Below are 24947 nucleotides of genomic sequence, written 5' to 3'. Positions count from 1 at the left end.
GGAAGGGCCGTTGTTCTGCGAGCAGAGTGAGGACGGGCGTTATCGTGCAAAAAAACGATACCGGAAGTCAGCGTACCACGGCGTTTGTTCTGTATAGCCCGTCGTAACTTTTTTATTGTTTCACAGTACACGTCTTGCTTAATGGTCATACCACGTTCCATGAATTCAACCAACAACACCCCTTTGGCATCCCAAAACACCGTTGCCATCAGTTTTCTGGCAGAAAAATCTTGCGAGGCTTTTCTTGGTTTGGTAGGCGAATTTGAATGTGCCCACATCTTTGATTGTTCTTTTGTCTCAGGGTTCACGTACTTAATCCAGGTTTCGTCGCCGGTCACGATTCTGTTTAGCAATGGTTCTCCTTCGTCCTCATAACGTGACAGAAAGTCTAATGCAGAGGCCATTCTTTGAGTTTTGTGGTGGTCGGTAAGAATTTTGGGCACCCATCGTGCACAGAACTTACGGTAACCCAATCTTGCTGTCACTATCTCGTACAAGAGAGTCTTAGAAATCTGTGGAAAACCAGTAGACAACTCCGACATTGAGAAACGTCGATTTTCGTGAACTTTTGCATCAACTGTCTGAACGAGTTCGTCAGTCACCAATGATGGTCTACCACTCCTCCCTTCATCATGAACGTTTTCTCGTCCACTTTTAAATAAACGTACCCATTCACGGACAACTCCTTCACTCATAACTCTTGGTCCGTACACGGCACAAAGCTCACGATGAATAGCTGCTGCAGAATATCCTTTGGCTGTAAAAAACCTTATGACAGCACGCACTTCACATTTGGCGGGGTTTTCTATTGCAGCACACATTTCAAACTGCCACAAAAACTAAACTAGCGCAGGTACGATGTTCACTCGACCACGGCTTGATGCCGACTGACCTGTTGAGTGCGTGAACGCACAGATGGCGTCGCTACTGCCCCCACAACCCGCACTGTGACCAATCGGAGGTTACTTTCTGAACCGCCCTCGTAACATTCCCAACAAGAACTAAAGTACAGAGGGCAACAGTGATTGAAAACTTACTACTATATCCCCAACTGTCTTTCATGAAACAGATGTGAGATTCCCTTATTAATTAGTTTATCTGGCCATAATGATCAAATGGCAGCAATGAAGCATTTCAATAAACCAGGTTTAAAAAAAAAAAAAAGGAAATGTTAAATTTTACAGTTTAGTAAAACGCTGACTCAGTTACACTGTTCAGAAGGAATTTGTTGTTGTTGTGGTTTTCAGTTTGGAGACTGGTTTGATGCAGCTTTCCATGCAATTCTATCCTGTGTGAGCCTGTTCATCTCTGAGTAACTTCTGTAACCCACATCTTTCTGAATCTGCTTGCTGTATTCATCTCTTGGTCTCCCTTTATGATTTTTACCCTGCATACTTCCCTCCAATACTATATTAGTGATTCCTTCATGTCTCAAAATGTGTCCTATCAACTGATCCCTTCTTTTGGTGAAGTTTACCACAAATTTCTTGTCTCCTTAATTCTCTTCAGTACCTCATCATTAGTTACATGATCAGCCCATCTAATCATTCTGTAGCACCACATTTCAAAAGCTTCTATTCTATTTTTGTCTAAAGTGTTTATCATCCACATTTCACTTCCTTACATGGCAACACTCCATACAAAAACCTTCAGAAAAGATTTCCTGACACTCAAATATACATTCAGTGTTAACAAGTTTCTCTTCTTCAGAAATGCTTTTCTTGCCATTGCCAATCTACATTTTATATCCTCTCTACTTTGGCCATCATCAGTTATTTTGCTGCCAAAATAGCAAAACTCACCTAGTCCTTTAAGTGTCTTGTTTCCTAATATAACTTCCTTAGCAGCCATTGAATTAATTTGACTACATTTCATTATTCTGGTTTAGCTTTGCTTGATGTTCATCTTATATTTTTGTTTAAGACACTGTCCATTCCATTCAACTGCTCTTCCAAGTCCTTTTCTGTCTCTGACAGAATTACAATGTCATCCATGAACCTCAAAGTTTTTATTTCTTGTCCCTGAACTTTAATTGGAAATCCAAATTTTTCTTTGGTTTCTTTTACCACTTGTTCAGTGTACAGATTGAATAACGTTGGCACTAAGCTACAACCCTGTCTCACTCCCTTCTCGACCACTGCTTCCCTTTCATTCCTCCTGACTATCACAACTGCCATCTTGTTTCTGTTGTTGTTGTTGTTGTTGTTGTTCTGGTCTTCAGTCCTGAGACTGGTTTGATGCAGCTCTCCATGATACTCTATCCTGTGCAAGCTTCTTCATCTCCCAGTACCTACTGCAGCCTACATTCTTCTGAATCTGCTTAGTGTATTCATCTCTTGGTCTCCCTCTATGATTTTTACCCTCCATGCTGCCCTCCAGTACTCAATTGGTGATCCCTCGATGCCTCAGAACATGTCCTACCAACCAATCCCTTCTTCTAGTCAAGTTGTGCCACAAACTCCTTTCCTCCACGATTCCATTCAATACCTCCTCATTAGCTATGTGATCTACCCATCTAATCTTCAGCATTCATCTGTAGCACCACATTTCGAAAGCTCCTATTCTCTTCTTGTCTAAACTATTTATTGTCCATGTTTCACTTCCATACATGGCTATACTCCATACAAATACTTTCAGAAATGACTTCCTGACACTTAAATCTATACTTGATGTTAACAAATTTCTCTTCTTCAGAAACGCTTTCCTTGCCATTGCCAGTCTCCATTTTATATCCTCTCTACTTCAACCATCATCAGTTATTTTGCTCCCCAAATAGCAAATCTCCTTTACTACTTTAAGTGTCTCATTTCCTAATCTAATTCCCTCAGCATCACCCGGTTTAATTTGACTACATTCCATTATCCTCGTTTTGCTTTTGTTTATGTTCATGTTATACCCTCCTTTCAAGACACTGTCCATTAAAGTCAACTGCTTTTCCAAGTCTTTTGCTGTCTCTGACAGAATTACAATGTCACCGGCGAACCTCAAAGTTTTTATTTCTTCTCCATGGATTTTAATGCCTACTCCAAACTTTTCTTTTGTTACCTTTACTGCTTGCTCAATACACAGATTGAATAGCATTGGGGAGAGGCTACAACCCTGTCTCACTCCCTTCCCAACCACTGCTTCCCTTTCATGTCCCTCGACTCTTATAACTGCCAACTAGTATCTGTACAAATTGTAAATAGCCTTTCGCTCCCTATGTTTTACCCCTGCCACCTTCAGAATTTGAAAGAGAGTATTCCAGTCAACATTGTCAAAAGCTTTCTCTAAGTATACAAATGCTAGAAACGTAGGTTTGCCTTTCCTTAATCTTTCTTCTAAGATAAGTCGTAGGGTCAGTATTGCCTCATGTGTTCCAACATTTCTACGGAATCCAAACTGATCTTCCCCGAGGTCGGCTTCTACCAGTTTTTCCATTCGTCTGTAAAGAATTCATGTTAGTATTTTGCAGCTGTGACTTATTAAACTGATTGTTCGGTAATTTTCACGTCTGTAAACATCTGATTTCTTTGGTATTGGAATTATTATATTCTTCTTGAAGTCTGAGAGAATTTTGCCTGTCTCATACATCTTGCTCACCAGATTGTAGAGTTTGGTCAGGACTGGTTCTTCCAAGGCTGTCAGTAGTTCTAACGGAATTTTGTCTACTCCCGGGGCCTTGTTTCAACTTAGGTCTTTCAGTGCTCTGTCAAACTCTTCATGCAGTATCATATCTCCCATTTCATCTTCATCTACATCCTCTTCCATTTCCATAATATTGTCCTCAAGAACATTGCCCCTATATAGACCCTCTATATACACCTTCCAACCTTCTGCTTTCCCTTCTTTGCTTAGAACTGGGTTTCCATCTGAGCTCTTGATATTCATGCAAGTGGTTCTCTTTTCTCCAAAGGTCTCTTTAATTTTCCTGTAGGCAGTATCTGTCTTACCCCTCGTGAGATAAACCTCTACATCCTTACATTTGTCCTCTAGCCATCCCTGCTTAGCCATTTTGCACTTCATGTCAATCTCATTTTTGAGACATTTGAATTCCTTTTTGCCTGCTTCATTTACTGCATTTTTGTATGTTCTGCTTTCATCAATTATATTCAGTATCTCTTCTGTTACCCAAGGATTTCTACTAGCTCTCATCTTTTTACCTACTTGATCCTCTGCTGCCTTCACTACTTCATCCCACAAAGCTACCGATTCTTCTTCTACTGTATTTCTTTTCCCCATTCCTGTCAATTGTTCCCTTATGCTCTCCCTGAAACTCTGTACAACCTCTGGTTCTTTCAGTTTATCCAGGTCCCATCTCCTTAAATTCCCACCTTTTCTCAGTTTCTTCAGTTTTAATCTACAGTTCATAACCAATAGATTGTGGTAAGAGGACACATCTGCCCCTGGAAATGTCGTACAATTTAAAACTTGGTTCCTAAATCTCTGTCTTACCATTACATAATCTATCTGAAACCTTCTAGTATCTCCAGGGTTCTTCCATGTATACAACCTTCTTTCATGATTCTTGAACTAAGTGTTAGCTATGATTAAGTTATGTTCTGTGCAAAATTCTACCAGGCAGCTTCCTCTTTCATTTCTTAGCCCTAATCCATATTCACCTACTACGTTTCCTTCTCTTCCTTTTCCTACTGTCGAATTCCAGTCCCCCATGACTATTAAATTTTTGCCTCCCTTCACTACCTGATCAATTTCTTCATCATCTGCAGCGCTAGTTGGCATATAAACTTGTACTACTGTAGTAGGCATGGGCTTCATGTCTATCTTGGCCACAATAATGCATTCACTGTGCTGTTTGTAGTAGCTTATCCACATTCCTATTTTTTTATTCATTATTAAATCTACTCATGCGTTACTCCAATTTGATTTTCTATTTTTAACCCTATATTCACCTGACCAAAAGTCTTGTTCCTCCTGCCACCGAACTTCACCAATTCCCACTATATCTAACTTTAACCTATCCATTACCCTTTTTAAATTTTCTAACCTACCTGCCCGATTAAGGGATCTGACATTCCACGCTCTGATCCATAGAACGCCAGTTTTCTTTCTCCTGATAATGACGTCCTCTTGAGTAGTCCTCGCCTGGAGATCTGAATGGGGGACATGCCCTCGGGAAAAATTACGGCTGTAGTTCCCCCTTGCTTTCAGCCTTCGGAATACCACAACAGCAAGGCCATTTCGGTTAGCGTTACAAGGCCAGATTGGTCAATCATCCAGACTGTTGCCCCTGTAACTACTGAGAAGGCTGCTGCCCCTCTTCAGGAACCACACGTTTGTCTGGCCTCTCAACAGATACCTCTCCATTGTGGTTGCACCTACGGTACGGCTATCTGTATCATTGAGGCACGCAAGCCTCCCCACTAACGGCAAGGTCCATGGTTCATGGGGGGAGGCTTGCTTCTGTACAAGTTGTAAATAATCTTTCATTCCCTGTATTTTACCCCTGACACCTTCAGAATTTCAAAGACAGTATTCTAGTCAACATTGTCAAAATCTTTCTCTAAGTTTACAAATGCTATAAACGTAGATTTGTCTTTCCTTAACCCAACTTCTAAGATAAGTCATAGTGTCAGTATTGCCTTGCATGTTCCTACATTTTCCCAGAATACAAACTTATCTTCTTCTAGTTATCTTCCATCAGTTTTTCCATTCTTCTGTAAAGAATTCATTGCAACAATGACTTATTAAGCTGATAGTTTAATAACTTTCACACCTTTCAGGAACTTCTTTCTTTGGAATTGGAACTGCTATATTCTTCTTGAAGTCTGAAGGTATTTTGCCTGTCTTATACATCTTGCACACAAGGCTATCAGCAATTGTGACAGAATTTATGGGAGAAATGGGAAGAAGTGTCCTAAGAACACATAATAGGTGAGAAATTTAATTCTTTCATAAAAGAGGTATTACTTCATTATTAGTCTAGTATTCTTTTTGTGACGAGTCTGGGACATTTACAGAGGGAGCCAAAGAAAAGTGTGGCTGATGTCTGAGATCAGTGTGTCTTATGCTTGACAGAAGCAGCTTTATTTAATGCAAAGGACTTTCTCAAATCAAGACTTGAGGCAATATTTTGAAAAGGATAGATTGTTACTCACCATAAAGAGAAGATATTGAATTGCAGACAGGCACAACAAAAATACTACAAAACATGTGAGCTTTCAGCCAATTGGCCTTCTTCTAAGGTAGCCCACACACACACAAACACACACACACACACACACACACACACACACACACACACACACACAACTCACCTACTCATGACCACTATCTCTGGCCATTAAGGCTGTATTGCAAGCAAAAGCACATGACAGGAGAAGCACGCTGTGTGGTGGGGGTGAGGAGGAGGCTAGGGTGGGGAAGTGGAGGATAGCAGGGTAGCGGTGAGGGATGGTAGAAGGCTGTGTAGTGCTGAAATGGGAGCAGGGAAGGGGTGGGTGGATGAAGGACAGGGACTAATGAAGACCATGGTGTTATGGGAATGTAGAACATATTGCAGGGAGAATCACTACATGTACATTGCAGAAAAGCTGTTATTTGCAGGAAGGATTCAGAAGGTGCAGGCTGTGAAGCAGTGGGCAGCATGCTCAGCAACTGGGTAGTCCAGCTGTGTCTTGGCCCAGTTTGTTGGTGGCCATTCATGCAGACAGACAGCTTATTGGTTGTCTTGCCCATGTAGAAAGCCACACAGTGGTTACCACTTAGCCTGTAGATCATATGACTGCATCTGCTGGTAGCTCTGCCTTTGATAGATAGGTGATGCTTGTGGCCAGACTGGAGTAGGTTATGGTGGGAGGATGTATGGGACATACCTTGCTTCTAGGTGTATTACAAGCATATGAGCCATGAGGCAAGGGATTGGGATCAGGGCAGGAGTAGGGTGGACAAAGATATTGTGTAGGTTTGGTGGGTGGCAGAACACCACTGTGGGAGAGGTGGGATGGATAATGGATAGGATATTCCCCACTTCAGATCACAACAAGAGGTAGTCGAAACCCTGACTGAGACTGTGATTCAGTTACCTCAGTCCTGGATGGTGCTTAGTCATGAGAAGAATACTCCTTTGTGGCCAGATGCGACTCTGGAACGTGGTGGAGAGATAAGGCACCTCTATCCTTGCTATCCCTCCTCTCCCCACCCTAGCATCATCCTTACCATCACCACCCAGATTGCTTCTCCTTTCATGCGCAGTTGCTCACAGTATAGCGGCAGTGACCAGAGATTGTGGTCATGTTTGTGTGTGTGTGTGTGTGTGTGTGTGTGTGTGTGTGTGTGTGTGTGTGTGTGTGTGTGTTTTGTCCACTTTAGAAGAGAGGCTATTTGTTGAAAGCTGACATGTTTATCAGTCTTTTTGTTGTGCCTGTTTGTGATTCAACATCCCCTATATTTGGTTAGTATACTTCTCATATTGTCATTATTTCATTCTGGTTTTTCAAATGAAGACTTATTATTTTTGTATCCAGGACTGTACAGTACAGTTATTTACAAATTCAAAACATATCTACAATATGTAAATAAATCTTTTTATATATCAGTCAGGCAGTAGTAGCTGACCGCGACAGATGCAGTAACATAAGTAAACCGCTTTTGTGACATTTATGAGTTCCTAACCACGAGTGAATTTTATTATATCATCTATGTGCTTTAATAGCTTAGTTTCTTGAGTTTCTGCATGTCAATTTAAAATCTAATAGCCACAGTTCTAGTGTTTTCGTTTGCATCAGAAAGTAAACTGATTTTGTTATATATTACAAGTTCCTTAACAGGAGCAAATTATTTAGTTTCACCTGAGTGCTTCGGTAGTTAGGTTCTTGAATATCTGTGTATTACTAGACACAGTTTGTGCATTTTTGTCAGGGTCTACATTAGAGTTGTGCAGCATATGCCGACAGTCCGTTTATCTGCATAGTTTAGTTTTCCACGGCCTTTGGTATGGACAGGAACTGCGATTGTTGTGTGCGGATGTGAGCCAAGTTGGTGAGACTTTGTTCTCAGCTTCAGGCTGTGATGGCTTCAGTTACATGGCTTGAGGCTGCAGCGGATGGGCACCACTGTTGTGGGACGGCCGTGGGGATCCAATGGACGTCCAGCATGTCAGAGTCCTCCGATCGGTCCTCACCGGTGGCCAACCCAGTTACTGCTCGCACTGAGGCTGACCCCTCACCTGTGGTTGAGTGGGAGGTCACCCTGAGGTGAAGCGGGCGGAGAAAGACTTCCCAGGCAGCCGCACGTAAGGCCTCTCTGGTTTGTCTGACAAACAGGTTCCAGGTGCTGTCTGTGGCTGACACTGTCGCTGAGCCAGATGCTGTCACCTGTCCTGTTTCAAAGGAAACCACTCAGCCTGCAAGATCCGGGCAATCGCAGAGGGTGGGGCTATTGATTGTTGGGAGCTCCAACATTAGGCATGTTATGGGGGCCTTTAGGGACTTGGCTGACAAGGAGGGTAAGAAAACCAATGTGCACTCTGTGTGCATACCGGGTGGAGTCATTCCAGATGTGGAAAGGGTCCTCCCAGAAGCCATGAAGAGCACAAGGTGCAGCCACTGCAGGTGGTTGCTCACATCAGTACCAATGATGTGTGTCACTTTGGATCAGAAGAGATTCTCTCTGGTTTCGAACAGCTAACAGAAATAGTAAAGGCTGCCAGTCTTGCTTGCAAGATGAAAGCAGAGCAGGCCATTTGCAGCATAGTCGACAGGACTGATTGTGGAACTCTGCTACAGAGCCGAGTGGTGGGTCTGAATCAGAGGCTCAGACAGTTCTGCGACCATGTAGGCTGCAGATTCCTCGGCTTGCACCAAAGGGCGGCTGGTTTTTGGATTCCGATGAATAGGTCAGGTGTCCACTATATGCAGGAGGCAGCTACATGGGTAGCAGGGGCTGTGTGGTGTGGACTGCACAGTGTTTTAGGTTATAGGGTCTCGGGAAAACACAAGATGGGCTTCAGTCACAAAGGGTGCAGGCTGAACACAGGAAGAACATAGATACAGGAACCATTGGTATAAAAGTTGTAAATTGTCGCAGCTGTGTTGGGAAAGTACCAGAGCTCCAAGCGCTAATAGAAAGCACTGATGCTGAAATCGTTATAGGCACTGAAAGCTGCTAAAGCCAGATATAAGCTTAGCCAAAATTTTTGCGAAGAACCTAAAGGTGTTCTGAATAGATAGGCTAAACACAATTGGCGGTGGCGTGTTTGTTGCTGTCAGAAGTAGTTTAACTTGTCACGAAATTGAAGTAGATACTTCCTGTGAGCTTGTATGGGCAGAAGTCATTGTTGGCAACTGGAATAAAATAATAATTGGATCCTTTTACTGACCTCCCAGTTCAGATGATACAGTTGCTGAAAGGTTCGAAGAAAACTTGAGTTTGATTTCAAACATGTACCCAACTCATACGATAATAGTTAGTGGTGACTTTAATTTACCCTTGATATGTTGGTGAAAATACATGTTTAATTTCGGTGGTACACATAAAATAACATCTGAAACTGTGCTAAATGCATTCTCTGAAAATTATTTCGAGCAGTTAGTTTGTGAGCCCAAGCGAATAGTAGACGGTTGTGAAAACACACTTGACCTCTTAGCAACAAATAATCCTGAGTTAATAACCAGCATCAAAACTGATATAGGGATTAGTGAACACAGGGTTGTCATAGCGAGATTGAATATTGTAATCCCCAAATCCTTGAAAACTAAGAGAAAGATATACCTATTCAAATAAGCAGATAAAAATTCACTGAACGCCTTCCTGAGAGACAATCTCCACTCATTCCAAATTAATAATATAAGTGTAGATCAGATGTGGCTTAAATTCAAAGAAATAGTATCGGCAGCAATTGAGAAGTTTATACCAAATAAACTAACAAACAATGGAGCTCATCCTCCTTGATACACAAAATGGGTTAGAACACTGTTGCAGAAACAACAAAACAATCATACCAAATTGAAACAGACGCAAAATCCCCAAGATTGGCGATCCTTTACAGAAGCTCGAAACTAAGCACGGAGTTCAATGCGAGATGCCTATAACAGTTTCCACAAAGAAACTTTGTCCCTAAACCTGGCAGAAAATCCAAAGAGATTCTGGTCGTATGTGAAATATGTTAGCGGCAAGAAACAATCAATACTTTCTCTGCGCAATAACAATGGAAATACTATCAAAGACAGTGCTGCCAAAGCAGATTTACTAAACACAGCCTTCCAAAATGCCTTCACAAAAGAAGATGAAGTAAATATTCCAGAATTCAAATTGAGAACAACTACCAACATGAGTAACATAGAAGTAAATATCCTCGGAATAGTGAAGCAACTCAAATCACTTAATAAAAGCAAGTCTTCTGGGCCAGACTGTATACCAATTAGGTTCCTTTCGGAGTATGCTGACGCCTTAGCTCCATACTTAACAATCATATACAACCATTCACTCGACGAAATATCTGTACCCAAAGACTGGAAAGTTGCACAGGTCACACCAATATTCAAGAAAGGTAGTAGGATTAATCCACTAAATTACAGGCCCATATCATTAATGTCAATATGCAGCAGGATTTTAGAACACATATTGTGTTCGAACATTATGAATTACCTCAAAGGAAATGATCTATTGACGCACAGTCAACATGGGTTTAGAAAACATCGTTCCTGTGAAACACAACTAGCTCTTTATTCACATGAAGTGCTGAGTGCTATTGACAAAGGATTTCAGATCAATTCCATATTCCTGGATTTCCGGAAGGCTTTTGACACTGTAACAAACAAGCGGCTTGTAGTAATATTGTGTGCTTATGGAATATTGTCTCAGTTATGTGACTGGATTTGTGATTTCCTGTCAGAGAGGTCACAGTTTGTAGCAATTGCCGGAAAGTCATCAGAAGATCAAAACAAACTTCAAAACAATTTAGAAAAAATATCTGAATGGTGCAAAAAGTGGCAGTTGACCCTAAATAACGAAAAGTGTGAAGTCATCCACATGAGTTCTAAAAGGAACTCGTTAAACTTCAATTACACAATAAATCAGTCTAATCTAAAAGCCGTAAATTCAACGAAATACCTAGGTGTTACAACTACAAACAACTTAAGTTGGAAAGAACACAGGAAATGTTGTGGGAGGGATAACCAAAGGCTGCGTTTTATTGACAGGACACATAGAAAATGTAACAGACCTACTAAGGAGACTGCCTACACTACGCTTGTCCATCTTCTTTTAGAATACTGCTGCACAGTGTGGGATCCTTACCAGGTAGGACTGACTGAGTACATCGAAAAAGTTCAAAGAAAGGCAGCACATTTCATATTATCACAAAAGATGTGAGAGAGTGTCACAGGAATGATACAGGATTTGGGCTAGAAATGATTAAAAGAAAGACATTTTTCGTTGTGACGGAATCTTCTCATGAAGTTCCAATCACCAACTTTCTCCTCCAAATGCGAAAATATTTTGTTGACACTGACCTACATAGGGTGGAATGATCACCATGACAAAATAAGGGAAAGTAGAGCTCGTATGGAAAGATATAGGTGTTCATTCTTTCCGCGTGCCATACAAGATTGGAATAAAAGAGAATTGTGAAGATAGTTCAATGAACCCTCTGCCAGGCACTTAAATGTAATTTGCAGAGTATCCATGTTGATGTAGATGTAGATGTAGAAATTGACTTTGAGGCCCAGAATTTGGCAGTCTTGATTGCTGGATCATTTGCTGGAACCAGGTCCTCCAGAATTCAGGCTTCAAGCCAGTTTAGGCAGACCAAGATGAGTTCAGCATCTTGAATTTCTATACATTTGCAAGGTCCATCTCTAATAATGCAACCTCACACCAGTTTTTGGTCTGTTCAAAGTCTTCTGTATCTGGTAGGGTAGTTGTAAAACAGCTATGGGATCTTCCTTTAGATTTTGGTTACTGCATTTAGTTACCTTGTTCCACTACAGTTGTATTTGGCAACCAGAAAGTGATTATTTTGCTTCAGCTGTTCAAAGAAAGGTTTTTCTTGACTTCAGCCTAGGACATGATGCTTCACTTCCAAACATGGGGTGACTGGATCATTTTCCTATCCCCCTCCCCATCTCTGCACTGTTCTTCGCCTAATATCCTGGAGTGCTATGCCTATATGATGGTAGATTTTGTCAAGTGGAGTTGGTCATAGGCAACCAGTTATAATGTGGCCTGTCTCATTAAGGGTGGTGTCAACAATAAAAAAATCAAGACTTAAAAAAAAAGAAAACACTACATACAGTATTGCTGGTTCTTCCGTGTATCACAAAAAAGGTGAAAAACTATGGACTGTTGCAAAAAATTCCAAATTTCAAGGACAAGCCAAGGGCAATTTGAAACATTATTAGGTATGAAACAAAAAATGGAGTAAAGCAAATCAAACAATGGAAAATCCAGGATGGAATCTAAACCCCCCGTCACCATCTCTCCCCTGCCCGCCACCAAACCTGTAGCATTTTACTGTCCGCCATCCCCTCCATACTATCAGTCCCCCGCCCTGCCCTAGCCTCCTCCTTTCCCCCACCCACTCACCACTCCCATCATGCACTGGTGCTGCTGCTCACAGGTGGTTTCAGTTGCCTGAGACTGCAGTCATGTGTGTGAGTTTTGTTTGCATGAGTGTGTGTGTGTGTGTGTGTGTGTGTGTGTGTGTGTGAAAATCTTTTTCTTGTGCCTATCGGTGACTCAGCATCTCCGCTGTACGGGAGTAAGGCAAATGATATTCAATGTCCAGATGACAGTAGGAGATGGGAAGATAACATGAAATTCAACTAATTGGCTACTAAAGAAGAAAAACTATGAACTTTTGCCAAAAATTTAAAATTCCAACAACAAGCCAAGGACAATTTGGAACATTATTAGGTATGAAACAAAAAATTGGAGTAAAATCATATTCATCTCCCTGATGACAGTAGCAGAACGACGGATGACATTAAATTCAACTCATTGTTTACTTAATTCCGTAAATTCTTTATAACAGTAACTGAAAACATAGGGAACAAAAAATAGGTCATGTAAACAGATTCAGTAGATATACTTAAACAGGAATGCAGCCACACCACTAGACATCAGTTTTGTCAATTCATCTGCCTGAGAGCTCACAAATATTCTTAGGTTAGTAAAAAGCGGCAACTCTTCTAGCTCTCCATCAATCAATCAATCTCTTTATTCATCTGTTAACAATATACATTGTATGGATGTAGTCAAATACAATATAGTTTCTTATCTTTAATTTGTTTCAAAAACTTGGATAATAAATACAAATATTTTATATCAGTGTCTATTGACCTGCCAGCGCTTTCATTTGGTAAGTCACATCATCTTTGTTTTTAGATAGTATATATAAATAATATTACTTCTCCATATTAAGATATTCTTCAATGCTATAATAACTACGTATTAGTAAAAATTGTTTTAAGATCTACCTTGAATTTATGAAATTCTTTAATTTTATTTATTGTAGAAGGCAATGCACTAAAAAGTATTTTGGGCTGGTAGTTTACACTTTTTTTTCATAGAGTGCTCCTTTGTGGGTGTCTCTGTGAAAATCATCCCTGTTCCCTGTTTCAGTGTTATGAAACTGATTATTTAATGTTGAAAATTCCTGGCGAGTTTCCAGGAAGCATACAAATTCATAGATATATAAGCTAGGAAGACTCATTATTTTAAATTCTTTAAATATTTCCCTGCATGACACTCTGCAGGGGACCCCTTTCATTATTCTAATAGCCCTTTTTTGAAGTTTGAAAATTTGTTTTGCTGTGCCTGTATTTCCCCAGAAGATCACACCATATCTAAGCAAACTGTTCATGTAAGCATAACAGGCACACAGAAACGATTCAGTGTTGCAGCATTCCCGAAGCATTCTTAGCACATAGCAGCATTTACTTAATTTTTTACTAAAAACTTCTAGATGCTTTTCCCATCTCAATTGCTCATCCACCCATATATTGAGGAATTTTGTGTATGGAGCTTGTGCAATAACATAGTTCCCTAACCCAGCTTTTACTCTTCTTCTAACTTTACTTTTAATATTACTGAAATTCATCAATACTGTTTTATCCTTATGATCAAAGCATTATCAATAAACCATTTTCCTGTCTCATTTATTGTCCTAGAGACACTCTGCTGTAGATCATCCTCAGTGTATCCTTTTATAAAAGTGCTAGTGTCATCAGTGAACATCACTGTTTCTGCAACTGTCAGATGGTTTGGCAAATCATTTATGTTCACCAAGAACAACAGAGGGCCTAACACAGAACCCTGGGCACTCCATAGCTAGTTTTTTTTGAAATCTGAAACATACTCTTTGCCTTCATGACATATTTGTACTTTCTGTTGTCTATCAGAGAGATAAGACTTGAGCCGTTTGAAGGCAAGTCCACAGACCCCATATCATTCTAGTTTCATAAGCAATAAGTCATGGCTAATTGAACCAAATGCTTTAGATAAATCTAAGAGTATTCCACAGCTTAATTCGCTCTTGTTCAAGGCATTTAGAACCATTTTCATGAATTGGAAGACTGCTGTTTCTGTGGATCTGTTCTTTCTAAACCCATTTTGAGCATTAGTCAGTATTTTATTTTTATTCAGGAAGTCAGCTAGCCTTTCATACATTACTATTTCAATTACTTTAAGGAAACCTGACAATAATAACAATGGCCTATAATTATTTATGTCGGCTGTACGATCCTTTTTGTGAAGTGGCTTTATTATGGAGAGTTAATTTTGATGGGAACACCCCTGTCCTAAAAGAAGTATTAATAATGTAGTTAGGTGAGTATCTATACTGGTAGAACTATGTTTGATTACCTAGTCTGGAATTCTGTCAATACCACAAGACACTTTATTTTTTTAGGTTATTAATAGCATTTGTAACTTCACATTCTGTTACTGGGTACAGAAACATTGTCTTTTCACAAGTTGGTACTTTTATGTTTTTGTTGTTTGAATTGCACAGACTTTTAATTTAGGTTCGGTGCTATGTTCACATGATGTTCATTGAATATATTAGCTACCTGTTGAGCATCTTCTATCACTTTACCCTCACTTTTAATTTTGAAATTAGGGGTCTTGGTTTTACATTTTCCTATGCTATTGTTTATAATCTTCCAAATCAGTTTTGATTTATTTCTTCCAATATTAATGTACGAATCATTGCTTAACCTTTTTGCTGCCTGCAAAACTCTCATGGTTCTCATCAAAAGTACTAAAATCCTGTGCTGACTTGCTAGCACCCCTGTTGACTTACATTTGGAACCAGTCAAGGTATATTTGCTGAGAGACTGATGTATGTCCATTTATAAAAGTGAAGATCCGCAAGTTACCCCTAATTATAGACTCACCTTCCCCATTCTATGTGCTCTTTTTTGTAAAGATAATATACAACAAAATATTGAATCACTTTTCTGAGAATTCTTTTTAACAACAGTTAAGGTTGGTTTCTGTAAATGTTTCACTACTGAGAAAACTGTATGGTCTCACAAATTCAATTCTAGTAAAACTGAACTAGAAAAATTACTCTGTTGAAATTTTCTGTGATCTTATGATTTTGTAGATCATTCCATTTACATGGATGGGTTCTTATTTTAATAACAAAAGACAGAGGGTCACATTAGCAAATGGTACAACAGGAAAAGAATAAATTCAGAGTGAGGAACACTAAGTATGATGTGCCATAAGGTTCTGTGCTTGGCCTGCCCCTGTTTTTAGTTACTTTAATGATTTACCCAGGACATTAGAGGACTCTTAAAAAACTAGAATGTTCACTGATGACACAAGTGTACAGATAAAAGATTCAAACACATACCTCTCAGATACAGCTAGGAGAATAATGGAAGAGACTTGAGTCTGTCTTGCAGTGAACAGTTTAACCCTTAACCTTCCAAAGACTCATGTTATGCAGTTCCAAATCAATAAAAGTGACTGAGAGGTGACAGCAGAGATCAGTGGGTGTGCACTGGATGACTCACCATGCTGAAGCAACTTGGCATCCAGATGAATAAGAAATGGAGGTGGCACCAACATGAGGTTAGGGTACCAAAAGGCTCTTATTTCTTACAAATAGGACTTCTACCATATTTTCACTCTGTATTTTCCTATGACATAATATTCAGAGCTCTGCAGCTAATGTCTAAAAAGTAATTATTCTACAATAGCAGGCAGTAAGAATATTATGTAAAATTGGTAACTGAACGTATTGCAAAAGCCTTCTCAGGGATCTAGTGATGCTTATACTTATGTATTAATACATATACTTCCTAACATGTTGTGGTGGTTGATAACTAGAATGAATGTAGGGTGAAGTCAGCAATCCATGAGCACACTGTCTGTATTAAAAGTAGGCATATTTTCATATAGACAATGCAATATGCATCACTCTCTAGGGCTCATAATGAATTTTTACATTCTGGTGCAAAAATTTGCAACAAGTTGCATGTAGACATCAGGAAGGAAATTGAAAATCCCCATATATTCAAAAACAAACTAAAAGAATAGCAACTCCTACAATTTATCACAATATTTGTAGTCTTACATGTAAATTCTGTATAATTATAATATGAAGTATTAAAAGAAACTATATATTAAGAAAAACCATTGCTTTTTCTACTGTACTACTCAGCTGGTGTTTTTACACCAGCTTAGTAGTACTGTAGAAGAAGCAATGGTTTCTCTTAAGATACAGTTTCTTTTTCTTAATATGTGGTACATATACAAAGTAATCTATAACTAATTATCATAGTGATCAGTGTGAGTTGATTAGCACTAGTCATACTTTGTTGTTGTATACTTTACAGAAGTAGTCAGCAATGGTTGTTTCTGTATGTTAATGTTTAACTTGATTCATTCCATATCCTTGAACCTGTTCTTCATGATGGTATTTAGGGACAACAATGTGTGAATGAATGAATGTATGCTGTTGAGGAATAAATGTATGCTGATGAGCAAATGCAAGACTAGTTTCCAGGAGAAGTTTGTTTGAAGAGGCAGGTAAACTGTAGAGAAAAAAGAGAAAAGTCCCTCTATATTCCCAATGTTTACCTTGTGAGGTTTTATGATGCAAAGTTACAGGTGAAATTATTCACTCTCTCATCTATCTTCATACTACTCCACCATGTTTAGCAAAAAAGACCTTTCTTTACTGGCATCTTGGTTGCAAATGTGGCCTGTTGTACCTTTGTTTGACCTTTCCAGTAATGATGACTGGATATATAATCAAATGTTCATAGGTATTCTTGTTCATTCAGCTGAGAGAATTAAAACAGTAAATTACCTGTTATTTTACTGACAACTTGGATTACTCTGCAATATTCATCATAGAAGTCCTCAGGATATACATACTGCCTGACAAAGAATGTGAAGCATCCAGGAGACATGGTCAGATGTCAATGTAACTTCATTTGTTCATTCAGGTAACAGTGTGAAAACAATATGTCACCTGTTACTTTACTGACAACTTGGATTACTCTGCAGTATTCATCATAGAAGCCCTTAGAAGATACATACTGCCTAACAAAGAACATGAAGTATGCAGAAGATATGGTCAGATGTCAATGTAACTTCACACATGTACAAACCGTGAGTAAGTATGTAAATGAGTTAGAGTTGCAATTCTCTGGGACAGGTAGAACAGCCACCACAGAGGATTAGTGTTGTTTGTATAGTGTTTTTACAAGACCTCGTAGGCATATATTGGGCATGAACAGTGTCAGATGTCAAGTGATTGCTGCAAAGGACATGGAAATACCAGCACTGTCAGAACCTGACAGTCTGAAAGGAGCCTCATTGTAGGTCTCTGTTTGGATGAATGGTTGAACTGTGCAATATTCAGATTTGTCGGGCATTTGGATGTTACAGTGGCCTGATGTTGGACTGTGTGGAAACATGAGAGTAGGTACTCACCACCAAGATTATGGTCAACCACATTTGACCGCCACAAGGGAAGATCACTGTATTGTGCATGAAACACATTGTAGCCTCTTCACAGTTACGCCTGCCTTGATGAGAACAAGTAATGGACTCCATGCAACATTCTGTGTCATCCTGCTCTATTGGTTGGAGACTAGCAGCAGGTAGATCAGGGAATTACTGTCTCATGTGTAAGCTGCCATTAACATAACAACAAAAATGATTGCATTCAAAGTGATGCTGTGACTGGGAAGCAGGGACTGCTGATGAATTGTGTCACATTGTGTTCAGCAATGAACTGCAATTGTGTGCAACCCTGGATGATCATCAATGAATATGGTGGTGACCTGGAGAGAGGCCCCATTCTTCTATTGTTTTGGAGGGACACAGCAGTGTTACTCATGATGTCATGGTGTGGCGAGCCATCAGATTTCAGATCACAGTTGGCAGTGATCAAGGGAACTCTGTAGTACGATTGTATGTCATAGACATTCGATGTCCTCATGTGTTACCTCCCATGTGACAGTATCGTGGTGCTATGTTTCAATGGAAAGTGCTTGTCCATATATGGCATGTGTCTCTATGAGTTGTATATGAGATGTTGAGGCACTCTCATGGTCAACTTGATCCTCATATCTGTCTCTGATAGAACATGTGTGGGACCAGTTCAAACATCAACTTCATCCCAGTGTCAGTATCCAGGATATTAAGGACCAGTAACAGCAGTTGTGGGCCAGATTGCCTCAGGAGATGATACAGTGGCTTTCTGTCACCATTTCCAACTGAGTCAGAGCTTTTGTCCTGGTCAGAGGGGAGTTCAACATCATACCAATAAGTGGCCACATACTGTCAAGTTCTTTACAAATATGGCTTTACTTAGTGATCACTGAAATAAAATCGTATACCCTCTCAACTCACAAAATTTCATTTCATAAAAAACAGTCACCACTAGCTTTCAAGCTCTTGCTCTATTTCTAGTAAAAGTGCATACATTCACTCACAAATATTCAAACATACATGCTACCAGTAGCAGTCTACTGGTACTTGAGCACATACATTTGGTTCTCTATGTGGTTGTGTGTGTGTGAATAATTTTAATAAATGTCCTACTGTGTTAAACTTTTAACATGAGATCATACCTCTTAATGAGTAGGTTATGACAGAATCTTAAATTTTTAAGTTTGCTCAGTAACTATATGAAATACTGAAAATCAAAATTTTGTTGTCCCTGGGAGCCATTAGACAAGCACCTGCAACTGATAGCTTGCACTATGGACTATGTTAGCATTTTAGTAACATGGATAATGACCAGCTGGTACCAGACATCATGTTAATAGTCATACACTAAATGAGACTATGGGTAAAACTACTTAATGTTTAGAAGGATAACAAATTAAATTTGAGTTGACACACAGGCAAATCAATTGTGAAGTCAAGTTTAATATGAGTCAACTTATTTTATGGGCTTTATAACTCAAATTTCGTATGAAAATACCCTTCTGGGACAGTGAAGCTAAAGGAAATAATATATCCATTCAGGAAATGGGGAAACATAAAGTATATAATTACACAGCATGCAGAGACCGCTTTGAATAGCGTTTTGTGATTTACATGACCAAAATATGAGAAATAAACATAATTTTTATGTACACTTCGCTTCCTTGTGTAGGAATCAGAAAGGAGATCTACATTCTTGTCATCAGTCTAATGAGTGCTTTGATACAGCTCTCCACAGCTGTCTGACTTAAGCAAGTCTTTTCATGTTTGCTTAACTACTGCATCCCATGTCTATTACAGTCTGCTTACTATATTCAGTCCTTGGTATCCCTTGACAATTTTTATCTTCCTCAGTTCCCTCCATTACAAAATTAAAAATTCCTTGAATCCCCATGATGTGTGCCATGCCAACCTTTCCCTTCTTTTAGTCAAGTGGTGCCATAAAGTTGTTTTCTCTCCAATTGCATTCAGTACCTCTTGATTAGTTACTTCATCTACCACTCCAATCATCAGCATTCTTCTGTAGCTGTTTGTTTCAAAAGCTTCTGTACTATTTATTGTCCATGTCTCTCTTCCTTATAAGGCTACATATACTCTCAGAAAAGTACTTCACAATCATGCTTTATTAATCTAACTATTTGGTAATAAATCTGGTAGAATCTGCCTTCTTCGGTAGTGGGACTGAGATATTATTCATGAAGTCTGAGGGTATTTGGCCTGCTAGTGGATTCCTTCTCATCCTGGTCTGAGTGGCCTGGCCTTCATTCTTAACCTTTCCCAACCTATCCCTCTCTGCTCCATGAGGAAGCCTTTTGAAGCTAAATACTGGTTACCAATTCTATCTCATAAAACCTTGATTTCTATTATCTCATCCAACAGTTTCTGCTGGGCTTTGCCTTTTTGTCTAATTGTTGTTGTTGTTGTGGTCTTCAGTCCTGAGACTGGTTTGATGCAGCTCTCCATGCTACTCTATCCTGTGCAAGCTTTTTCATCTCCCAGTACCTACTGCAACCCACATCCCTCGGAATCTGCCCAGTGTATTCATCTCTTGGTCTCCCTCTACGATTTTTACCCTCCACGCTGCCCTCCAATGCTAAATTGGTGATCCCTTGATGCCTCAGAACATGTCCTACCAACCGATCCCTTCTTCTGGTCAAGTTGTGCCACAAACTTCTCTTCTCCCCAATCCTATCCAATACTTCCACATTAGTTATGTGATCTACCCATCTAATCTTCAGCATTCTTCTGTAGCACCACATTTCGAAAGCTTCTATTCTCTTCTTGTCCAAACTATTTATCGTCCATGTTTCACTTCCATACATGGCTACACTCCATACGAATACTTTCAGAAATGACTTCCTGACACTTAAATCAATACTGGATGTTAACAAATTTCTCTTCTTCAGAAACGCTTTCCTTGCCATTGCCAGCCTACATTTTATATCCTCTCTACTTCGACCATCATCAGTTATTTTGCTCCACAAATAGCAAAACTCCTTTACTACTTTAAGTGCCTCATTTCCTAATCTAATTCCCTCAGCATCACCCGACTTCATTAGACTACATTCCATTATCCTTGTTTTGCTTTTGTTGATGTTCATCTTATATCCTCCTTTCAAGACACTGTCCATTCCATTCAACTGCTCTTCCAAGTCCTTTGCTGTCTCTGACAGAATTACAATGTCATCGGCGAACCTCAAAGTTTTTATTTCTTCTCCATGAATTTTAATACCTACTCCGAATTTTTCTTTTGTTTCCTTTACTGCTTGCTCAATATACAGATTGAACAACATCGGGGAGAGGCTACAACCCTGTCTTACTCCCTTCCCAACCACTGCTTCCCTTTCATGTCCCTCGACTCTTATAACTGCCATCTGGTTTCTGTACAAATTGTAAATAGCCTTTCGCTCCCTGTATTTTACCCCTTCCACCTTTGTCTAATTATTCCTCTGTTTCTTCACCACTTTATCTCTCAAAGCAACTCATTCCTCTTCTACTGTATTATTTCCCATATTTCAATTAGTCACTTACTCACTCTATATTTGAAGCTCTGAACAATCTCTAATAGTTTCTTTGAAGCTCTGAACAATCTCTGCTTGTTTCAGCTTATCCAGGTTCTGTCTCCTTAATTTCTGATCTTTTTGCAGTTTCTTCAACTTCAGTCTGTATTTCATAACAAATAAATTATTACAAAGTTGACATCAGCTTCCGGATATCTGTTACATTTTAAAACCTGATTCATGGATCTCTGTCTTACCACACTACAATCTATGTTAAGCTTTCTGTCATCTTCAGGTTTCTTACTTATATACAACCATAAACAGTGTCTTTGCAAAAGGTTATACTGTGCTATGTGTAAAATTCTATGAGATAACATCCCCTTTCATTCCTATGCCCCAGTCCACATTCTCCTAACATGCCTAGTATCAATGTGTTAGCTGCTAAACATCTAATTTGTTTAATGTCTCCAACAAAGATATACAGCATTTGGATTTTCACCATTATGAAAAAAAGTGCAATGTAAACATCACTGTCACCAGATGTTTATAGGAAGATGTTTGCATTATTGCTCTCTCTTCTTTTTTTTTTTTTTTTTTTTTAACATGTTACCTGATTCTTGTGACTTTTTTGCATCATATATCCAAAACCAGATAGTGTTGTTTTTTTCCAATATTCTTCTGACTGGTTTGATGTGGCCTGCTACAAATTCCTCTCCTGTGCCAAATTCTTCATCTCAGAGTAGAACTTGCAACTTACATCCTCAGTTATTTTATGAGAAGGAAAGTTTCTACTCACCATATATCAGAGCTGCTGCATTACAGATAGGCACAACAAAAAGACTTACACAATTAAAGCTTTTGGCCATTTGCCTTCATCAACAATAGACACACACATGCACGCGCACACACACTCACGTAAATGCAACTCACACACATGATTGCAGCCTCAGGCAACTGAAACCACACTGTGAGCAACACCAGTGCATGTTGGGAGTGGTGACTGGGTAGGGGTAAGGAGGAGGCTGGGCTGGGGAGGAGGAGGAGGGATGTATTGTATGGTGGGGTGGCGGACAGTGAAGTGCTGCAGGTTAGACAGAGGTTATGGGAGAGATGTGGAGAGGGGGGGGGGGGGGAGTAGCGGAAAATGAGAGAAATAAAAAGACTGGGTGTGGTGGTGGAATTATGGCTTTGTAGTGCTGGAATGGGAACAGGGAAGGGGCTGGATGGATGAATACAGTGACTAATGAAGGTTGAGCCCAGGAGGGTTATGGGAACATAGGACGTATTCCAGGGAAAGTTCCCACCTGCGCAGTTCAGAAAAGCTCTGTTAGTGGGAAGGATCCACGTGGCACAGGCTGTGAAGTAGTTATTAAAATGAAGGATATCATGTTTGGCAGCTTGTTCAGCAACAGGGTGGTCAACTTGTTTCTTGGCCACAGTTTGTTGGTGGCGATTCATGCGGACAGACAGCTTGTTGGTTGTCATGCCTACATAGAATGCAGCACAGTGGTTGCAGCTTTGCTTGTAGACCACATGACCAGTTTCACAGGTAGTCCTGCCTTTGATGGGATAGTTGATGTTAGTGGCTGGACTGTAGTAGGTGGTGGTGGGAGGATGTATGGGGCAGGTGTTGCATCTTGGTCTATTACAGGGGTATGAGCCATGAGGTAAGGGATTGGGAGCAGGCGTTGTGTAACGATGGACGAGCATATTGTATAGGTTTGGTGGATGGCAGAATACCACTGTGGGAGGGGTGGGAAGTATAGGGGCAGGACATTTCTCATTTTAGGGCACAATGATAGGTAATCGAAACCCTTGTGGGGAATGGAATTCAGTCGCTCCAGTCCTTGGTGGTACTGAGCTACGAGGGGAATGCTCGTCTGTCGTCGGCGGTGGGACATTGGGAGGTGGTGTGAGACAGGAAAGATAAGGCACGGGAGATTCATTTTTGTACAAGGATGGGAGGATAATTACAGTAAGTGAAGGCTTCAGTGAGACCCTCAGTATATTTTGAGAGGGGACTGCTCATCACTGCAGATGTGATGATCATGGGGGGCTGGGCTGTGTGGAAGGGACTTCTTGGTATGGAATGGGAGGCAGCTGTCAAAGTGGAGGTATTGTTGGTGGTTAGTAGGTTTGATGTGGACGGAGGTACTGATGTAGCCATCTTCAAGGTGGAGGTCAACATCTAGAAAGGTGGCTTGTTGGGTTGAGTAGGACCAAGTGAAGCAAATGGGGAGGAGAAGCTGTTGAGGTTCTGGAGGAATTTGGATAGGGTGTCTTCACCTGTGATCCAGACAGCAAAGATGTCATCAAGGAATCTGAACCAGGTGAGAGGTTTAGGGTTCTGGGTTTTTAGGAAGGATTCCTCTAGATGGCACATGAATAGGTTAGCATAGGATGGTGCCATGTGGATGCCCATAGACGTACCCCAGATTTGTTTGTAGGTAATGCCTTCAAAGGAGAAGTAATTGTGGATGAGGCTATAGTTGATCATGGTGACTAGGAAGGAGGTTGTTGGTTTGGAATCCGTCGGGCTTTGGGAAAGGCAGTGTTCAATAGCAGTAAGGCCATGGGCATTAGGAATGTTAGTGTACAGAGAGGTGGCATGAGTAGTGATGACAAGGGCACCATGTGGTAAAGGGTCAGGAACGGTGGAGAGTCAGTGGAGGATATGGTTGGTATAGGAGGAGAGGTTCCGGGTAATAGGTTGAAGGTGTTGGTCTACGAGATCAGAGATTCTCTCAGTGGGGGCACAGTACCCGGCCACAATGGGCAACCTGGGTGGTTATGTTTATGGGCCTTAGGAAGTTGCCTGAGAGTGCAGTCATGTGTGTGAGCTGGGTTTGTGTGTGTGTGTGTGTGTGTGTGTGCGTGCGTGTGTCCTTTTTTGTCGAAGGCCAATGGCCCTAAGCTTTAATTGTGAAAGTCTTTTTGTTGTGCCTACCTGCAACTGAGCATCTCCTCTATATGGTGGGCAGCAACTTTCCTTCTCATAATATTGTTACATTCCATCCTGGCTTTTTCGTTGTTTGATCCTCAATTATTTGTTGGATGTAATCCAATCTCTGTCTTCATTTATTGTTTTTGCCCTCTACAGCTACCTCTAGTACCATGGAAGTCTTAACAGATATCCTAACATCCTGTCCCTTCTCCTCATCAGTGTTTTCATATATTCCTTTCCTCTCTGATTCTGTGCAGAACCTCCTAATTCCTTACTTTATCATTCCACCTAATTTTCAATATTTGTCTGTAGCACCACATCTCAAATGCTTCAGTTATCTTCTATTTCAGTTTTCTCACAATCCACATTTCACTACATACAATGCTGTGCCCAAATATACATTCTCAGAAATTTCTTCCTCAAATTAAGGCCTATGTACAATACTAGTAGACTTCTCTTGGACAGGAATGCCCCTTTTCCATTCTTCTGTCATTTAGAAATTTGTGAAATGTTGAAATGCAAACACAATATGCATTGCATCTGTGCTGTGTGAAATTGCTGCTTTCCACTGTTCATGCAGTGATACACATGCAAAATTCCTTTAC

The 24947-nt window shown here is 40.2% G+C and overlaps 1 protein-coding gene across 1 annotated transcript in view; it reads right to left on the bottom strand.

Annotated features, from left to right (window-relative positions):
- Positions 1-24947, bottom strand: part of LOC124712177 (rhomboid-related protein 1-like) — a 72302-nt gene that overhangs the window by 14575 nt on the left and 32780 nt on the right. The gene's annotated exons all lie outside the window — the stretch shown is intronic.

The sequence above is a fragment of the Schistocerca piceifrons genome, chromosome 8 (genome assembly GCF_021461385.2).
Source record: "Schistocerca piceifrons isolate TAMUIC-IGC-003096 chromosome 8, iqSchPice1.1, whole genome shotgun sequence".
Classification (NCBI taxonomy): domain Eukaryota; kingdom Metazoa; phylum Arthropoda; class Insecta; order Orthoptera; family Acrididae; genus Schistocerca; species Schistocerca piceifrons.
Note: the sequence above shows the minus strand (reverse complement) of the source record. Positions and strands in the feature narration are given on the sequence as shown.